Source organism: Triticum dicoccoides, chromosome 7B (assembly GCF_002162155.2).
Source record: "Triticum dicoccoides isolate Atlit2015 ecotype Zavitan chromosome 7B, WEW_v2.0, whole genome shotgun sequence".
In the NCBI taxonomy this organism is placed as follows: domain Eukaryota; kingdom Viridiplantae; phylum Streptophyta; class Magnoliopsida; order Poales; family Poaceae; genus Triticum; species Triticum dicoccoides.
This window is the reverse complement of record NC_041393.1, coordinates 566,411,759-566,431,219: the sequence shown is the minus strand read 5'-3', so window position 1 is coordinate 566,431,219 and position 19,461 is coordinate 566,411,759. Positions and strand designations below refer to the sequence as shown.

Genomic DNA, 19,461 nt, shown 5'->3' with positions numbered 1-19,461 from the left:
CGGCGCGGGCGGAGTACCGAGGAGTCGCCAGCGTCGGCCATGGCCTGGGGCACAGAGGAGTCCTCCTAGTCAAGGAGATCGGAGAGAAGAAGATGATGGTGGCGCGAGGACACATGAGGGCAGGCGTCGAGAGGATCGGCCGTCCATGCTCGTGAGAAGGGCAGCGATGGGAGGATCGCGTTAATGGTACCGTGTACAAAAATCCCATCAAAGCAATTAAAATATACCATCAATGCTTGATTGATTCTGATTTAATTTTTATAGGCATTTTCGGATTTGTAGGGCATGTGCCCATGATCCTCGCACGCCGTACCTTTTTTTGACGTGTATGATTCATGATAAGAAATGAATCACATCAATGTAAGGAAATATCCCATCAATGCTTGATTGATTGTGATTAAATTTTTTATATGGTAACTAATCCGATGGGTTTATGTGGGCGGTGAAGCGAAAAGGCAGATGGGAGGGGGGACGAAAAATAACCGGTCAGAAAAAAAGAATTGATTCTTGCCTTGTACGTTTGGTTTTGGTATTTGAAGATTGATTACCATCCGTTAGTTGGGTTACCAAAGAATAAATCAATCACCATATGTGAATTCATTGTGTTACCAAATAAACGTTAGGTTTGTCCGGCCAGTGGGAGGGGGCGAATAAAAAACCGACGAAAAAAACCAACGAAATTGGGAGGTGGGAGGGAGGACGAAAAAAACCGGACGAAAATGGTGGGACGAAAATAAACCCGGAACGCAGACTACCAACTGAGACATTAGGAGTAGAGATGAGTGTGGTTTAACACCCCCCTCAGCCGGAACTCCGTGCGGTAGGACGTTCAGGCTGGCACGAAACTCATGGAACACTTGAGAAGGAAGGCCTTTGGTGAACAAGTCAGCAAATTGTGAGCTCGAAGGAACATGAAGCACACGAGCCTCGCCAAGAGCCACACGATCTCGGACGAAATGTAGATCAATCTCGATATGTTTCGTCCGTTGGTGTTGTACTGGGTTGGAGGCGAGATAGGTGGCACTAACATTGTCACAATACACCACAGTGGCACGGGTCGGCGGACACTTGAGATCGTGCAAGAGCTGCCGAAGCCAGCAAGATTCAGCAACACAATTTGCAACACCCCTGTATTCAGCTTCAGCACTTGATCGTGACACGGTAGGCTGCCTTTTAGATGACCAAGAAATAATGTTGTTGCCAAGGAAGACACAAAACCCCGAAGTGGACTTGCGGGTGTCCGGGCAACCTGCCCAATCAGCGTCAGTATAGGCAATGAGGTCATGAGATGGTGACTCGTAGAGCTGAATGCCGTAGTGTGAAGTGCCTTGGAGATATCGTAGTATCCATTTGACCAGTTGCATACGAGTGTCACGCGGCTCATGCATAAAGAGGCAAACTTGTTGGACGGCATAGGAGATGTCCGGGCGGGTGAGGGTGAGGTATTGAAGTGTGCTAGCCAAGCTACGGTAGTATGTAGGGTTGGAGAGAATGTGACCATCGTGAAGAGAGAGCTTGGCCGAGGTGTCAACAGGAGTGGACAATGGTTTGCAATGAAGCATGTTGGCGCGGTCTAGAATCTCGAGGGTGTACTGCTGCTGGCAGAGAAACAAGCCGGAGGAGTTGGGAGTAACATTTATGCCAAGAAAATGATGCAACTCACCAAGATCCGACATGGAGAACTCCTGTTTGAGTGAAGCAATGATGGAGTGTAGGGTGGCAGGAGTGTTGGCCGTAAGGATGATATCATCGACATACACTAGAAGGTAGGCAATGTTGGATCCAATGTGGCAGATGAACAAAGAGGAATCACTCTTGGAGGCACAAACCCCAATGGAGGGCAAGAAGTTCTTGAACCAAAGGAACCACGTCCAAGGGGCTTGTTTCAAGCCATAGAGTGACTTGTTGAGAAGGCACACATGATCCGGGTGAGATGCATCAACAAAACCGGTCGGTTGAGAGCAGTACACTATTTCCTTGAGATCACCATGAAGAAATGCATTCTTGACATCCAGTTGATGAATGGGCCACGAGTGAGAGGTGGCAAGGCTGAGCACAATACGAATTGTGGCCGGCTTGACAACCGGACTGAAGGTCTCGTCGTAGTCCACACCCTCTTGTTGAGTAAATCCCCGGACAACCCACCGAGCTTTATAACGAGCCAAGGAGCCATCCGTGTTGAACTTGTGGCGAAAGATCCACTTCCCCATGACAACGTTTACACCTGCAGGCTTAGGCACCAAAGACCAAGTGGAGTTATGGATTAAAGCATGGTACTCATCTTGCATTGCTTGCCGCCAATTTGGGTCTTTTAGTGCAGACTTGTACGTGGGAGGGAGAGGGGGAGGGATGTGGAAGTAGAATCAGCGAGAAAAAGTCGTCGGGGCATGCAATACCCTCGTTTAGCCCTGGTGGTCATTTGGTGCGAGTTACGTGGGGGTTCAGCTGGCTGTGCATGGCGGGGCAGACGTGGTGGAGGAGGAGTGGGCGTGCATGCCTCGGATCCCGAGGTAGATGTGGTGGGGCTGGCGACACGGCAGGAGGAATCTATGGCAGGTGGGGCAGGGGCGACAGGCGCGGAAGGCGAGGGGGATGCGGGTGGATTAAGTGGTGGAGAGGCGGGTGCAGCAGGCGAGGAAGATGCGGTCGGGCTGTGGGATCCGTGCGGGCTGGTACGCAGTTGACCGGTAGTGGGGGCGGGGTCGGCTGGGGATTGGTTGCATGCGGGAGAAGCGCGTGGCGCTGGAGTGGGTGGGTGGGGTGGCCAGTACGACGTAGGCGGGGGCGGCAGATCCGAGGGATCTGGTGGGGATTGGTTCGCAGCTAGCGGATCAGGTGCGGAGGGGGGTTGTGTAGCTGGTGGTGTGGCCGGTTCGTAGGGAAATGTAGTTTCGTCAAAAACAACATGCCTAGAGACAATGACACGGCGCGTGGATAAATCATAGCACCGGTACCCCTTATGTTCGAGCGGATAGCCTAAGAAGATGCACCGGGTCGAGCGAGGGGAGAGTTTATGAGGCATGGTGGCGGATGTGTTGGGGAAGCATAAGCACCCAAATACACGAAGATGATCATAAGTGGGATGTGTCCCATGAACCAGGTAGTAGGGTGTGTGATCATGGATGGCACGGGAGGGACGGCGATTTAGGAGATAGGTGGCGGTGTGGAGGGCCTCAACCCAGAATGGGGGGTAAGACAGGCTTGAAAAAGGAGTGAACAAATGACATCATTTGTAGTTCGAATGAGACGTTCGACCTTGCCATTTTGGGGAGAGGTGTGTGGGCAGGAGAACCGACATGCTATGCCGTTGTTAGAGAAGGAGCGGAGGGAGGAATTGATGAACTCGCCGTCGTTGTCACATTGCATTGCTTTGATAATGATATTGTATTGTGTGTGGATGAACGTGAAGAAGCGTTGTAAGGTAGAAGAGGTGTCCGATTTGTTTTGTAGGGGAAATGTCCAAGAGTAGTGTGTGAAATCATCAAGCACCACGAGATAATATTGAAAACCGAAGAAGCTTACAACGGGAGAGGTCCACAAATCACAATGTATTAAATCAAAAGGTGCAAATGTTTTACTAAAGGAAGAAGAAAAAGGGAGACGTGCTTGGCGTCCGAGCTAACAAGCATTACATGGAGGGTGAGCACTTTTATTACATGAGCTAATGAAGTCGTTGGCTAATGTAGACAAGGAGTGAGCTCCGGGGTGCCCAAGGCGCCGATGCCACAAGTCCGACGGGGAGACGGTGAGCGCCGGCGGTGGAGTGTAGTTGTTGCCGTGGAAAGGATAGAGGTCGCCATTGCTAACGGAGATCATGAGAACCCTCCGAGTGCGAAGATCCTTCACAAGAAAACCGTAAGGGTAAAACTCAACGGAGCAAGAATTGTCTTTAGTAAAACGGCGAACAGAAATTAAACTGGTGACAACATTAGGAGAGACAAGAACGTCGGTGAGGCGAAAATCATGAGGTGAAAGTGTAACAGAACCAGTGGCGGTGACAGGTAAGTGGTGGCCATTGCCGACAAGTATGCTAGATGGGACATGCTTTAAAGAATAACTAGACTTGGAAAGGATGCCTGGGTTGCCGGTCACGTGGGAGGAAGCACCACTGTCGAAGTACCACTCGGGGGCGGCGGCGGCCGGGAAGCCACCATTGCTGTAGGCGGCATTGAGCATAGCAGCATGTTCCCATGACGATGGAGCAGGCGGATAGAACGGAGCGTGTGGCGTCGGGGCAGGCAACAGCGGGTAAGCCTGCGCATGCGACCCGGGGCGCAGACCGAGCACGTCGGCAGCGTTCGGGAGGATCCAGCCAGAGCGCGGTGAGGGAAGGGCCATCCCGTAGGGTGCGAAGTAGCCGGTGAAGGGCGACGCCAGATGTGGGGAGGGATGACCACGGCCGTTGTGGTCGCCACGCCCACGACCGCAGCCACGGCCGCGTCTGCGGCCTCCACGATCGCCACGGTCACCGTGATCACCACCATCGCGGTCGCCACGCCCACGACCAGGATGCGGTGGCGGTGGGGGAGCGTCCTGCGCACCGGCAGGGGGGGATCCACACGATCGCTTGGGGTACGGCCCCCAGTGCTAGAGCCGACACTAGAGGCGCCGCCGCCAGGCAAGGCGAAGGCAGAGGCGCTCTCCTCAGCTGCGCGCTGCTCCTGTGACTCCTCAGCCAGGACGACGCAGGAAAGGACGGTGTCGAAGGGGAGATCCTGATTGCCAAGCACGACCCGGATCGTGTCGAGGCGCTTGTCGAGGCCGTGGAGAAACTGGGTGGTGAGATCCACCTCGGTGACGGCGCGATCGATATCGGCGAGGCCGTCGGTAAGGAGCTTCATTCGGCGAGCGTATTCGGAGACCGAGAGATCACCCTGCTTGAGATTGCGGTACTGGCGATTGAGAATCATGAAGCGGGCGACACGATTGGCGAGAAAGTAGTCACGGATATTGTGCCAGAGGGCGAAGGTGGTGGTGGCGCCGACGACATGATCACACATGGTGTCCGAGAGGGTGGCATAGATCCATAGGACGACGTGAGCGTCGAGCTCGAGGTAGGTGGAGGAGGCGTTGGGTGGCGGCGGCTGGTCGATGAGGAAGGAGACGTCGTATCGGACGAGAACCATGAGGAAGAAAGTCTTCCATTTGTGATAGTTGTGATCGGCGGGGTTAAGAAGGAATTTTATGTGGTTGGTGATGTGATCTTGGAAGATAGGGAGGCGCGGGGCGGGTGCCGGCAGGGCGGTGGTGACGCTGGAGGTGAATAGAGGGGCGAATTGAGAGCCCGAGTCGGCGGGGGAAGAGCCGCTGAGAAGAGAGGGAGAGGTGCCGAAGAGGAAGGGGGCCGGCGCGGTGGCCGTAGCAGGCGCTGTCGAGGAGGAAGAAAGGGATCCGGGGGAGGTGGCGGAGCTCGTGGCGGCGTTGGAGGAGGAGTTGGTGGCCATGATGCGCCTGGTATCTGATACCAAGTTGGAGAGCTCAATTGTATTCACTGCCCAACAATATTACAAAGTACAGCATATATCCCCGCAGGGAGTGAGCTAACATTCCTAGAAACAAGGCACGCAGGCCATGAGCGTTAGTGGATCCTACAATCTAGGACTAGACTTAGTTACATCAGACTGTTACACAAATGTACATGAGTGTGGTTTAACAGCGGGAGCTCTGCTTTTTTTTTTCTATGATTAAAGTAGAAGGGAAGAATAGAATGGAACAAATAGGAGGTTAGACCTACAAAAAGGATAAAAATATCTTGTGAGAAAACATATCTCGGCTATACAAAATGCCCTGAGTTTGTACCTTCTCGTAAAATACTTAGTCATGTCCAATCTTGGGTGTATCTAACTTACTAGAGCATGACGCGCGCCTTGCCGCGCCCGTTCTTCATTCATGAGTTAAGTACTTAATTTAATTTATACGTGGTTTATTACGATCGGCTGGCTTGATGTGTACAAGTCACTTTATCTTACATAGTATTGCCCTGGTAATAGCTTCAGTCTAACTGAAGTAACAACAGGACTAATCGTTAGCTCTATGTATGATTCATACATGTTATCATGGAATGAAATGCTCCAAAGGTATGATATATATAATGGCTTGGGCCAAGTGAATCAATGGTTCTATATGGTTCATGTTGTGTTGTTGATGGAAAGAGAGTATATATACTTTACAGACCAACCAACAGCTAGCAAAAAGGTGAAAATCATAGTAGCAATACACGGCAAGAAGTGAAAAGCTAATTCACTTCCATTCAGCTCCTTCCTAGCAACACTGCTTGAGATAGTGCAAGATGATGTCGGAGACCGCGTATGAGGGAGGTACGTCGACACCATTGGTGTGATATAGTTCTGGTACTCATCGTCACATTTTCCCTTTCCTTTGAGGATCTATTTTCTTGCAGATGCAACTATGTCATGTTGCTGTACATGTAGCGTGTATATCATTGATCTCAAATTCCTTTTTGCTGCACAAAGAAGCTATGAGGCTCTCTGTTGTTTTCTCTTCAGCAGCTTTAGGAGTGGTTGAAGGTCTCTGGCTATATATAGATGCTTCATCTAATCTGCCAGGTTCAATACGATTCAATAAGATTGGGTATACGCCGTGCACGCTTGCCATTCTCCGTATCGTTGGCTCGAATTGTAAATGGGTGGCAGCCCTCCTAGATGCTCTACCACCTCTTCCAATATAACTTGACGCGACAAATGTATTGCCTGAATTTGAGTTGCAGAGGACGCTGTGTGAAATACACAAAGAACCAATACTAAGTTAATTTTACTAAGTAGAGTACAATATTAGAATTTCGGTAACACCTAAGTATAGTACTCTATTTCACAGGAAGCAAACAAAGAATATGATGGGATCTTTTTTCTACATGATGTGAGGGATTGTTGATACTGCAACAAAAATAAACATAAAGTATCAACACGTAATACGTCAACAACTACCATGCTATCTCATTATCAACTTGTTTATGCCTATGCCTTACTTTTGTAGACAACAACGCACTATCATAGTCACCTACTTTTTTTGTTTAGAAGGGACCCATATCTCCAATCTTTTAGGATGAAATAGGAACTTACAGGCCCTTTCGAATCCTAGCTGCAGTCCCTGGAATAGCTCTGTTCTCCCTCCACCCTCTTTTTCATATTTTTCTATGCTAATGTAAACATCTCTCTGCACACATTGGTATTGTAATATATAATTATTCTGCTCATCTCTTTGGGACAAATGCAACATTTAATTAGAGGATTAACCTTACCTTGTCAAATAAAGAAAATATTTCCACTGATTTAAGGTGATGTTCACTGGGAACTTAGGACGTAACAATGCAGAGATAAACACCACTATCTGCACTGACCTTACAACACAGTGGTATGGGATATTTAAAGTAAAATCACTAATGGAAATAATGGATAGTGCACACTCCCAGTGGGAAATTTAAGGTTTTATCAATAACTAAAAACCATTAAATTGATAGTGCATAATAGCAGTTTGAAGAGCACAACTCTAATGATGCACTTGATGTCCAAAATCACAGTGCAAAGGCTAATATGATCTTCTTACTTAACTAATCAAAATCATACCCAAGTTAATCAACACACATGTTGCTAATCCAAAAGATGGATAGCAAGAACTAACCTCTCGGCGGCTGTTTGCCTCCATAAAGAATGCCAATTCTCTGCTCATCTTCCTCGATCTCGAGCAACCAGTACACGTACTCGCTGTGATCTCCCATGGACTATGGCACTCTATAGGTAAGATTGACAAAATTGACTGGCATTCAAAGATGTATAAAATGGATTGTTCCGCAAATTGTACGATGCAGTGTTCCCCAAACTTCTGGTACTCATCGTCACCATCACAAGATGAGAACTTGCCACTCCATCTGCTAATTCTGCTCCACAGGGAAATAACATTCAATATTCCTAATTAAAATGCCATGCAGATGTGCCCCATAAATCCAAATTAAAGCATCATTTCAAATAAACATTGTGTTGTGCACACAATTAAACAACACAAATTTGGGTTCTCTTTCTATTTCCAGTCGCAAGCATGAAACAAAATTGTGCTCTCAGAAACAGAAAAACTGAATTTAAACAGGGCCACATAAGAGGCAAGTAGAACATTTTTATGGAAAATGCACATAATCTGATTAGATAACGACAGTGTGCTGTGGTTTCCACAAGAATTACAAAAAAAAAAAAAAAACAGTATGCAAGAACACAATCCACAACATTTTATTCTCATCTCCAAGAAAGCTAGAAAACAAAATCCTAGATGACACAATTTTGAAAAAAATTCCTAGCTCAATAGAACCTATTATGAATCCAAGCAAATTTACAGTTTTGCAAGGATAAGATGGTAAGCTACACCTGGATAGTTCAAAGTATATATTGTTTCATTTGATGAAAAAAGTATATTGTAGAAACAGATTAGAGAATTGGTCTCATTATTATTAATCTTGAATATGCAGGAGAGATGTGTATCGTTGCATTAAGAAGAGTTTACAAAATAGACCCCCTCATCCTCCCTCAGGATTCAAATTACACACGCTCTGGTGGAACCAAAACAACGTTGACCAAGTCTACTAATAAGCTACTAAACAACCTTAGTTGACAGCAACTTCAACCTGCACCAACCTCCTAGCTCCCACCAAAATTCAGAGATGTCCTTCCTCCATTGTTCGCTTAAGGACCAGCTGCACATTAGGTGAGGCTCCATTGAATACACAATTGTATCACTATATACACAATAAAAGGACAAGCAGTTATTCATCAGGGCCAACAAATTGTATTTTTCATATAAACACTAATTGTAGATAGATTAAGGCTAGATGCTAGAAAGCATAGAAGTCACCAAGTTCTTGAGCAAGACCAAAAAGGAAACATGTGGGAAATAACACATATGACAGAGAAAATTGGATGGTGAATACTTGAAAAGTTCGAATGTCTGATTAGGTTTTCTTGATACTGGATTGAAGGTAGTTAACAGGTACACATACCCCTCCCATGATTAACCAGCGATAGTTACTTATGAAGATATCTAGTGGAGAGACAAGACAAAAAGGGTACATCCCAATTCAAAATTACTAAAAATTACACAGTGGTAACCCATATGACTCGAAAACCATGCCTATAAGCTGAATTGGATACTCCAAATCTATAGCGAAATTCGATTGCGATTTGTTTTGTCCAAAAATATAGCGGAATAAGACTCCCACAAACATATCCATGGCAGAGTAGCATTATAATCCACAAATATCTGAAGCAAGGGTCAACAGAATTCTGAATAGCTCGTAATATTTTCACAAAATAATTAGGAGTCAATTATCTCATCGATTTTCATCAGGTCCGTATAACAATAAGTTCATGATCATACTAATACCAGATGTGCAACGGTAATATTGTGACAAGCAGCAGTGCACGGAAATAAACTGCGTTCAAATTAACACGGACTTACACGGTCAGTGAACATGCTATCCTCCTGCTGCCTTAAACAGCTCCAACTGAAACTCCTCCTGAACAATTCCAATAGACCAGAACCACATCAGCCGCAGAATGATTTGCAATACCTAAATATAATACTCAGGTACAATCTACAATGGCTACATACGAAATTTAGCTGTGAACCAAACACTCTTCAGTAATCACCTACCTTAATAATCAGCTTGTCATCCCTTATGGCACTGATTATCTTGTTAAACAGCTTGTACAACGCCTTGAGGCCCTTGATATTCCTCTAGTTGTGCCACGCACACAAATCCAACCCAGTTCAGTTCAATTTCCCCTACGAATTAAGCAACAACAACAACAACAACGAGCAGCAACCAAAGTGAAGAGGAACGCAAAACTGACCGAGCGCTGGAGGCACTAGACGTCCCCGTCCAGCGCACTGCCGCAGCACGTCCTCGTCAGCTTCCGCGCTGCCTGCTTAGGCCACTCGCGTCGCCACCGTCGACCATTACCTCACCATGGACAGAGAGAGAGATGGGTCAGGTGGCGTGGTAGTGGATTAGTGGCGGTGCAGAGGAGGTTAAGGAAAAATCCTTCCCCGACACCGAACCAAGGCGAACAAGCAGCGTGCAGAACGGATCCCCGACACCAACACCGACCCGCAGAGGCGGGGCTCAACAATCGGCACAATGGCGCAGGGGGGCGGGGGCAGGGAGGAGCGAAGGTGGACGGGGAGCTGGGGTGCTACACGGGGTCACAGAGGAGGCGGGCGCGATGCCGGTGACGGCGACACGGCGGAAGGCGGAGGCAGGGCTACGGCGCATGGAGGGTTCGGGGGCGCTCGTGATGGTGGACGCTCGCAGCGGCGGGCACACAGGAGGGGATCGGGATTCAGGGAAGCGGCGTATAGGTTGAGCAGGCTCGAGAGGGCAGGGAACAGACGTGCGTGGTCAAACCGACTCAAAAGTCAAAACCAATATCCATCCCCTTACAGGTGGGGCCACGGGCACCGCATAAAACCTCGATGAACCACATCGCTGTAAATCGTGGGAGCTTAGTAACTTGAAGGACTAGACAATTGCCCGTGGGTTGCAACGGGAGTAAACATTCTAGTAGATTAGCCTGTGGCTACACGTCCATTATTATATTAATGCGCTAAAATCTTAGCAAGTTTTTACATGCAACCGTCATGATTTACCTGTTATTTTATTGTTATTAAGCACTTAGTATTTGCTAAGAATTTAATGACTTATCAAACAAAATATGTTTTTATTTTGGTAAGTTAATAAAATATGAGACAATTGATTCTATTTTAGGGAGAATGGATGGGATAAAAAAATCAGAGATGGAAGGAAAAAAATCAAAGAGGAGAAGGAAAGTGGAATGTATATAAAAAAAGTTGGACGAGATAGAGGTGAAATGGGAATCTTACTTTTTTTTAAAAAGTAGTAGAGAAAGAGACATTGATTACTGTTCAATTATCATGGATGTATTTGTTGGCATTATATTCCATGTCTTACATCAAGAGCATGTCTCTTGAACACATGTGCCGCCACTATTAGCTTTTCTAGAACAAAAGAAGAGGAAAAGCCCTAAAAACTAGAGACTGGTAGAACATTGCAGACACGTTTCAATTCAACCACTCAACACACACAAATACGGTCTCTTATTGCTTCACAAGACACAAAGCTGGCTTCCGTGGCTGCTTCTTATTCCCATGCCTCATCATAACCGAGCCTGAACATCGCGTCCCATAAGAAGCGGAATTCCCGTCTAATACGAGCGGTCACTTTGGCGACGCCATGCATCCACCAGGCCGCCATGATCACGCAGACAAGGGCTGCGTGGGGGCTCCTATGGCGGAGGTAGAGCGCCGCGAGCACGAACGCGGTAGCCAGCACCATGAACAGTGTGAAGTATTTGCCGAGAGCCTCGAATTCCTTGTCTCTCTTCTTGTACCTGGCCACCTCCCTCCGATGCTTCGAGCTCTGCTGCCTTCTCTTGTGCTCGGCCGCCGCGCCCGCCGCTGACCACGTCCAGGCCATAGAGCACACTTCTTCCCCTGCAGCTGCCGGTTTCGCCGCCATGGCGGTGCTCGAGCGAGGTTTCGTTCTTGGTATCCTTTGGCAGGGGTCTGTCCTGTGATGGTTCATGGCGGCTATGGCCTATGGGACGCTTATATTGGGGCGATCGTGTTGGGAGCTCCTAGTCGGCGCTGCGAGCGCCGGTTAGCGCTAACAGCGCTCGTAGAGGGAGCTAGCGGGCCGGCCCAATCGAGGAGTATAACGATGCAAAAACTAGGATTTGAACCCATCACCTAACGTATAGCAACGTGATGCCCTAACCACCAGACCGAGATGCTAAACTTGTCAACTACCAGAAACGAGGTACATTTAACCCTTCCTCTACAGATATATTATAGACCTAGAGTTAATTATTTAAAAAGTAAATTCACAAAAAAAACCACAAAATCTGAAAGTAGGTTCATGAAAAATGGAAAAAGATCATCAATTTCGGAGGAAACCTTCAACCATTTTGAAAAAAGTTCACAAATTTGAAAAATAGTTCACTGTTTTCAAAGAGAAGTTCCTCGAATTAGAAAAAAGTTCATCAAATTTCAAAAAAAGTTCATCGATTTTCAAAAGTTCATCAAATTTTTAAAAAGTTCATGGGTTTCAAAAAAAGTTCATAGATTCCGAAAAAAGTTCATCAAATTTGGAAAAAGTTCATATAACTTTACAAAAATGTTCATTGAATTTCAAAGAAAGTTCATCAAATTTGAAAAAAGTTCATCGAATTTCAAAAAAGTTCATCGAAATTGAAAAAGTTCACTAAATTTGAAAAAAGCTCGTCAAATTTCAAAAAATCGTTGGTTTAAAAAAAACGATTCGGAAAAAGTACATTGATTTGCAAAAAAGTTCACGAATTTAAAGAAAAAGTTCACTGATTTTAAAAAAGCGCACAATAAAAAAACAAAAAAGTTGAGAAAAACAAAGAAAAAGGAATAAACCGAAGTGAAGAACGAATAAAAAGAAGAAAACAAACTAACCATACACCAGTGAGTGGATGGCATGGTGGCTAGAATTGAGCGCTCCCAACGAATGGGTTGCGTGTTCGAACCCCCGTGCCAGCACTTTTCTTAACGTTTTCGAAACACAAGAAGGAGAAAGATAGAATGGGCCGGCCCATCTTGGACTGCTGTAGGCGTGCGTTAGCAAATTGCACTGTAACGGGCGCCTGGGCAATCCTTATTTGATGCGCGCGTGCGTCAAACTGGTGTGCTTTCGCTGAAGAGCCTAAGCCACCACCGCGAAACGGGCCGGCCCACTAGTGTTCCCTCAACCAGTCTTCTTTCTGTTTTTTTTTTCTTTTAGCGAGTTTCCGGCTTTCCCTATTTTCTTTTTTACTTGTTTTCCTTTCCATTTTGTTTTCTATTTCTATTTCTATTGTTTTGTAATTTTCTTTCGTTATATCCTTTTTCGTTTTTATTTGTGTACTTTGTTTTCAAGAAAATGTTTTTGAAACGCCAAGTTTTGTTCATGATTTTGAAAATTGTTCACGGTTTTCAAATTCTATTCATGTTTTAAAAAACTGTTCACATTTCAAAATTGTTCAGCTTATATCATAAAAATATTCAACGTGTATTGAAATATTGTTCAATGTTTATCACAAAAATGTTCAATGTGTAGTTAAAAGTTGTTCAGTGTACATTACAAAAATGTTCAATGTATATTTAAAATTTGTTCTGCGTATATCACATAAAATGTTCAATGTGTATTTAATATTGTTCAGCATATTTCACAAAAAAATTAATGTGTATTTAAAATTTGTTCACTATACATTACAAATATGTTCAAATTACATTTAAAAATGTTCAATGGTCGAAATTTCGATTTTTTTATCTAGCCCTACATTACTTCTTAAATGTTCACGCGGCCAAGTAATCACTTAAACTCAGTGGCGTGAGTGGCAAAGAACAGTTGCTTACGAGAGTGGGGTCTCGAGTTCGATTCCTCGATGGATCTTTTTGTGGGATTTTTAGTAGCGACTGTGCGTAACGCGATCAGTGGGCTGGCCCATTAAGAAAGTCCCCTGCGCGAAAGCTCGTCTGTTTGACGCACGCAGGCGTCGAACGGGAGCTCTCGAACGCCTGCAGCGCCAAATAGAAAATGCCAATCGTGTTCCTGTTGAACTCGAACAGAGCTGGAAGTTTCCATATATCCAGCCCAGCCCGTTCAACGCCTGGGCAGGTGAGGCCCACGCAAGTATCACCATCCGCCTCGGCCCCCGGATGGGCCGGCCCGTTCAGACCGGACAGCGCAGATCCGGTCCGTTTTCAGTCAGATCTCCATTACCACCAACCACGGAAACTGCAGCGGCAACGTGCGCCGGCCGGAGGTAGGTGGCCTCCCGTCCCGTCCCCGCGTGCATGCAGACTTGCAGAGTACCGGCCCGCCCGATGCGGCGCGCGACATCCTCGAGGTCGAGGGACGCAGTGGCGCAGAGAGCACGCTGCCGTGTCGCACCGTGCGTGCGTGCGTGCGAGCTGTGCCACGGGCTGTCGGGCACGGCCACCGCCCAGCGAGCCGCGTCCGCTCCTTCCTCTCTGGTCCGGGACGCGGGCCCGGGGAGAGCTGCTGCGGGGCCACGTCGACCCCACGAGACGGCGCGTCGGGGCAGGGGCCACGCCACGCGCCGGGTTATTCTGCACGTCGATTATTGCATGCATGCGTCCTTTCCTCGCTCCCGTCCCGGCCATGTGACGCGAGCGGACAGGGACCCGGCGATCTACGCGCTCCGCGGATCCGGCCACCGCCGCGCCGCCACCCGTCTGGCTGGCTGGCTGTCTCTCTCGGTCTCTCCCCATCACCGCCGTGATGTCACGACGTGAAAAGATCCCGCGATTAATTCTGTAGCAAAGACGGGAGCGACGCAAGAAAATTCGAAAGTAGCTTCCACGCTAAAACTAGAGTAAATTGCACAAAAGTATCACAATTGGGGCATTGGAAACAGATTGGTACCAAGATTGATAATTTTTACATGTCAGTATCAAGATTGGGGCGAGCCGTTGCAAAAAAGACTAAAAGTGTGTTTTATACGTATTGACAGAAAAACTGACCGGTTGGGCCCGCCCGTCAGGCGACACGCTGGCCAGTGCGCGCGTGCCCGCGCGCTGACTGGGCGCTGACTGGGACGAGGCCGACTCGCACCGTTTAGGTCTCGCTGGTGCGACCGAGCCAGACCCCGACCCCCGCTCTGCCCTCTTCCTTCTCCTCCTCGCCGGCGGCTGCCTCCCCGCCCGTCCCGCCGCCCGCCACACCACGCCACCGTAGTCATGGATCGAACTGCTTAGGCGCTGTCACCTCCCCCGCGGCTGCTCGTCCCTCGCGCCCTCCTCTCCCCCGCGGCTGCTGTGCCCTAGGCGACGATGGCCTCGGCTACTCCGGCAGGCGCCGATGGCCGGGGCGATGCGAGCGGTGGCGACCTCCCCCGCTTAGGCCTCGATGGGAGTGGCTGCTACTCCAGTTCGGAGTATAGTAGCGAGGACGAAGATTTTGCGGAGTCGGCGTTGTCGATGGAGCAGAGGCTGAAGAGGGCGCGAATTTGGGTGGCCAACGCTAGCACCGCCCATCAGTGGACTCATGGCATCGGTGGTGTTCTGTAAGTGTTCCATTGTTCCATCTTTGCAAACTGAAATTGGGGATTAGGGTTAGGGTTTACTGCCTGGTTTACTGTCTGCATGTTTAGCACTCTAATTGCTAGTTCCTAAGTAGAGCAGAGAAGTATAGTGGATTACATGAGTCCTAACTAGAGCAGAGCAGAGCAGCATTAGTGGATTACATTGTTATTTCTTAGTCCAAATTGTCAGAGCAGCATTAGGTGTTACCTAGTTAGAGCAGAGCAGAGCAGAGAAGCATAGTGGATTAAATCATTCCTAACTAGAGCAGAGCACCATTAGTTAACTTAAACAAAGTTTTGTTTATATGTTAACTTAAACAAAGCTTTGTTTATATGTTAACTTAAAAAATTCCTAACTAGAGCAGAGTCCAAATTATATGTTAACTTAAACAAAGCTTTGTTTATATGTTAGCCTATCTGTTAAGTAAAATTGTTTATTAACCATTTTTTCTATTATTTCATTTTGCAGTTTGTATGATGACATTTTGGATGTTAGGTTCTATTTTGATGCTTCAGAAATGTTTGAGCTGAAGCTCTGCAGTTCAGATGTAACATACCTGAATATGATTGCAGTGATGGAAACCCAAGGATTTAGTGAATATGATCTGCTGTTTCACATTGAGAATCCACAATTAGGGGAGAAAGGATTGGAGATGGTAGAGTGTAATGCTAGTTGCAATTAGTAAAGAAGCAGGTTGAGGAGTCTAAGGTCTTAAATTTGCTAGTGAGGGCATGTCCACCTCCTTGCAGCCAGTTTGAGAGGCAAGAATTATCCACTATTGTGTATGAAGAGCCTGTGTTATATGATCTCAGTGAGCCACCCATCTATGCTGTTAATGAAGAAGGAGTTGCATTTGAAAGTCAGAGTAGCAGCTGCAGTGTAGCTCATGGTACTGGTGTTTGCACACAAGAGAGCAAGAATGTAAAAGGAAAACTGAAAGCTGTTATGGAAATAGAAGAAGAAGAGGGATATGTTGGCAGTGGTGGTTCTGATTGTGAAGGTGAAGAGGACATTGATGTACCACCTTTTTATATGGGTGATGCTGATGACATAGAGATGGCTGAGGAAAAGAAACAGAAAGAGTATGATGAAATGGAAGAGGAAGAAACAGATGATGAAGAATCTGAGGAGGAAGAAGTTGTGCATTATGAGGGTGACACAGAGGTTGAGGAACCTTTTCAAATGGATGAAGATGACAGTTGTTTCATAGGATGAAGAAACTGTAATTGTACATGAAGAGAAGAAGAAGAAGAAACATAAGCTTCCAGTTAGGAGAGGGCCTACAACAAGGTCACATTCAAGTGTAGTACCAGAGGAGGAACCTGATTTCAAACCTTCATCTGATGAAGAAGAGAAAGGATTGTTGAAGGAGGCTGATGATGATGGTTTTGAGCCATTGTCATTTGTGCTGCCAAAGAAAAGGAAAAGCAGGGCAAAGCAGAGGCCTCCTAGAAAATGGTACAATGAGAAAATGGATGCACCACATGAGCAATTATGTCTACACATGTGTTTCTTGGATCAACATCAATTCGGAGAGGCTTTGTTGAACCTACACATCACTCAAGAAAGAAACTTCAGATATCATAGGAACTCAGATCAAAGAATAATTGTAGAATGCAACCAAAAATATTGCAACTTCTTTATGGTGGCAGCAGTTATAAAAGGTGAAACTACTTTTGTAATTAAGAAGATGAGAATTAAGCATACTTGCCCTACTAGTACAGAGACAACAAGGGTAAGTGCCAAGTGGCTTGCACAGAAGTATGAGTCAATGTTCAGATCTGATCTAACAACTGGCATTCAGACTTTGATTGATGCTTGCATGGAGAAGTATGGTGTGGATGTGCCCAAGTCAATGTCATATAGAGCAAAGAACATAGCTATTGATGCTGTGCTAGGAGACCACAAGAAGCAATACCCTAGGTTGAAATACCATGCTCAGACAGTGATGGATACAAACCCTGGGAGTAGAGTAGTAGTCACTACTGTACCTCCAACACCCACTGAAAAAATCCCCCATCTAGGTCCAAGATTCCATGCTATGTTCTATTGCATCAATGGAGCAAGGGAGGGGTTTCTCAAGGGGTGCATACCATTTATTGGTTAGTTTGTTCACCTTGTGCATTAGTTACATATTGTTTCATCTTGAAATGCATTTGAATGTTTTAAATATTGAATTTGCTTGCTCATTCAGGTGTTGATGGGTGCTTCATTAAGTTAACTACTGGTGCTCAACTACTTGCTGCCACTGGTAGAGATGGCAACAACAATATATACCCACTAGCATTTGGTATTGTTGGGCAAGAGGACACACCTAACTGGTGTTGGTTCCTGCACCAACTTAAAATCTGCCTAGGAGGAGAAGAGGGACAGTTTGGTCCATATACAATAATGTCAGATAGATAAAAGGTATGTGCTTGCATCTTATGTCCTTGTTCCTATATGGTTGTTTTGTGCTAGATAATAGCTTAGCTAGTTTAATTGTGTGTCCCAGGGCCTACTAAATGCAGTGAATGTTGTCTTTCCTAAGTGCAACCAAAGGTTCTGCCTTAGGCATATCTATGCAAACTTCCAAAATGCTGGGTTTAGGGGGGAAGATCTGAAGAAGTGTATGGATAATGCTGCCTATGCATATAGTGAACACAAATTTAACATTGCAATGAATGACCTTAGAGCTGAATGTCAAGAAGCTTGGGAGTGGCTTTGTCAAATACCCAAGAAAACATGGGCAAGGCATGCATTTGACACAAACTGCAAGACTGACCTTGTAGTTAACAATTTGTCTGAGGTGTTCAACAAGTATGTCCTAGATGTTAGGAAGAAACCAATTAGGACAATGTGTGATGGAATAAAGGATAAACAGATGATGAGGTGGCATAGGAATAGGGAGAGTGCAAAAACAGCTAGATGGGACATAACACCCCATTATAGTGAGAAGCTAGAGGTTGAGAAGGAGAGGGCCAAATATTGCAAACCAATTCAAGCTGGTGTGAACTTGTGGCAGTTACAAGTGGGCAGCAAACCCATGCTATTGACTTGCAAGTGCACACATGTGGGTGCAGAAAATGGGAACTCAGTGGCATCCCATGTAACCATGCCATCTCAGCAATCAACAATGGCAAAAGAAAACCAGAGGATTATGTCAGCAAGTTCTTCAAGAAAGAATTTTATGTGGCAGCTTATGAACCAATGATCTATCCAGTTCCTGGTGAGCATGACTGGACAAAGACCCCTGGTCCAGACATTGACCCACCTGCATTTAAAGTGAAGAGAGGAAGAAAGAAAGAGAAGAGGATCAAGGGGAAATTTGAAGTTCCAAAGCCTAAGGACACATCAAGAATGGGGACTATAACATGTGGCAATTATGGACTGCAAGGACATAGGTACACAAGCTGCCTCAAGCAGTTGAAGCCTGAGCTGGCTTTGAGGAAGAACAAACATGTGGTAATCCTCTTATAAGTGGTTTTCCTTCTTGTACATTCCATTTTTTAAGTACTAACTCATTTTCCTTCTTGTTTATGCAAGCCTCTTGCAAGGAATTCCAATGGTGGTGGTGCTGCTACTACACCAGCAACAACAACCTCTCATGCAGCTCCTACAACAACACCAACAGCTGGGAGAGGAGCTGGGAGAGGAGCTGGGAGAGGTGCTGGTAGAGGTGCTGCAGCTGCAGCTGCTGGGAAAGGTGCTGCAGCAGCTCAAGCTGCTGGGAGAGGAGCTGGGAGAGGTGCTGGTAGAGGTGCTGCAGCAGCTCAAGCTGCTAGAAGAGGTGCTGGGAGAGGTGCTGCACCAGGTGCTGCAAGAGGTGTTGGGAGAGGGAGAGGTGCATTCTCTGCCCCAAGACAATCTGGTCCCTCCACATCTACTGCTCCCTCCACATCTGCTGCTGGGAGAGGTGCTGGTGGTAGACATACTGGATGGGGGAGGTACTTCTATGCAAGTGGTAACTAGATACTTCATGTGGTGGTGTACAATGTCATCTTTGCTTTGGTGGTGTACTTTAAGAATCAATGCCATATATGGCTTTTGTTGATGTGGATGCAACTTATGAGTGAATGCCTGGAATGGACTATCTTGATATGCTGGAGTTATTGATTATGCAAGCTTGGATGGTTCTTTTTATGATTGATATGTTGTCTATGATAAAAATGGTTCTTTTTATTATTGATACGTTGTCTATGCTCAAAATGGTCCTTTTTATGTTGTCTATGTTTTGGTGGCTCAGGGTCGACGGAACCACCTAAAGCCATCATTTTGAGTTTTGGTGGCTCGAGGTCGACGGAACCACCTAAAGCCATCAACTAGGGTCTAGGGTGTCTCGGGGTCGAC

The 19,461-nt window shown here is 46.4% G+C and overlaps 1 long non-coding RNA gene across 3 annotated transcripts; it reads right to left on the bottom strand.

Annotated features, from left to right (window-relative positions):
- Nucleotides 1-6,067: 6,067 nt before the first annotated feature.
- On the bottom strand, nt 6,068-10,387 carry LOC119340179. Of its 3 annotated transcripts, none has more exons than XR_005164427.1 (7): nt 9,855-10,387; nt 9,655-9,738; nt 9,460-9,517; nt 8,608-8,740; nt 7,639-7,894; nt 7,080-7,173; nt 6,068-6,733 (listed from the first exon to the last, which is right to left on the bottom strand). It is a non-coding gene; the product is annotated as an uncharacterized LOC119340179 (long non-coding RNA). The 3 variants fall into 3 exon arrangements; XR_005164425.1 differs by having other exon boundaries at nt 8,608-8,698; XR_005164426.1 differs by lacking the exon at nt 7,080-7,173 and having other exon boundaries at nt 8,608-8,698.
- Nucleotides 10,388-19,461: the final 9,074 nt, after the last annotated feature.